Here is a 753-nt window from a genome sequence, read left to right as displayed (position 1 = left end):
ACAGTGACCGAAAATGAATACATATTTCCTTGAGCCTCGTTTTGTGACACTCGGGCAAAAAAAAAAGACTTTTCATCAACTTGAGAACCGTACTCATAATGCTACAATAAAACCACTCGGAAATAACTGCCGCGTAGCGTAACACAGGTGGGAAGACGGACAGGCAAGCAGGAATCCTTCATCCTGCTTGGTTTGGGCACATGCTTGGCTTTGATAGTAGTAAAGCAGCCTTCTAGTTCTGCATATAAAGTGCGGCAGCTTGCCTGTCTGGCGAATAGGCAAGCACAGGCCGGTTGAAAGTGGAATGTGTACACCTCCGGTTGACACCGATGCTTTCGTCTGTGGACGGCGGCAATGGCGGTACCCCCCTATTAACAGCTTTCCATCAGTCTTCTACAATTTGTTGCCAGCTCAGCGTCAGATGGGCAACGGCCTTGCCGCAGTGGATACACCGGTTCCCGTGAGATCACCGAAGTTAAGCACAGTCGGGCGTGGCCGGCACTTTGATGGGTGACCATCTAGGTCGCCATGCGCTGTTGCCATTTTTCGGGGTGCCAACTGAGGAGCTACTCGACCGAATAGTAGCGGCTCCGGTCACAGAAAACCATCATAACAACCGGGAGAGCGGTGTGCTGATCACATGCCGCTCCAATCTGCATCCTCAACTGAGGATGACACGGCGATCTTATGGTCCCGATGGACCACTTGTGGTCTGAAGACGGAGTGCCGAGCGTCAGGTGGACTCAAGCTACC

At 52.1% G+C, this 753-nt stretch overlaps 1 pseudogene; it reads left to right on the top strand.

Moving 5' to 3' along the window:
* Window positions 1–424: 424 nt before the first annotated feature.
* On the top strand, window positions 425–542 carry LOC124796765 (annotated as a pseudogene).
* Window positions 543–753: the final 211 nt, after the last annotated feature.

The sequence above is a fragment of the Schistocerca piceifrons genome, chromosome 4 (genome assembly GCF_021461385.2).
Source record: "Schistocerca piceifrons isolate TAMUIC-IGC-003096 chromosome 4, iqSchPice1.1, whole genome shotgun sequence".
Taxonomy (NCBI): domain Eukaryota; kingdom Metazoa; phylum Arthropoda; class Insecta; order Orthoptera; family Acrididae; genus Schistocerca; species Schistocerca piceifrons.
Note: the sequence above shows the minus strand (reverse complement) of the source record. Positions and strands in the feature narration are given on the sequence as shown.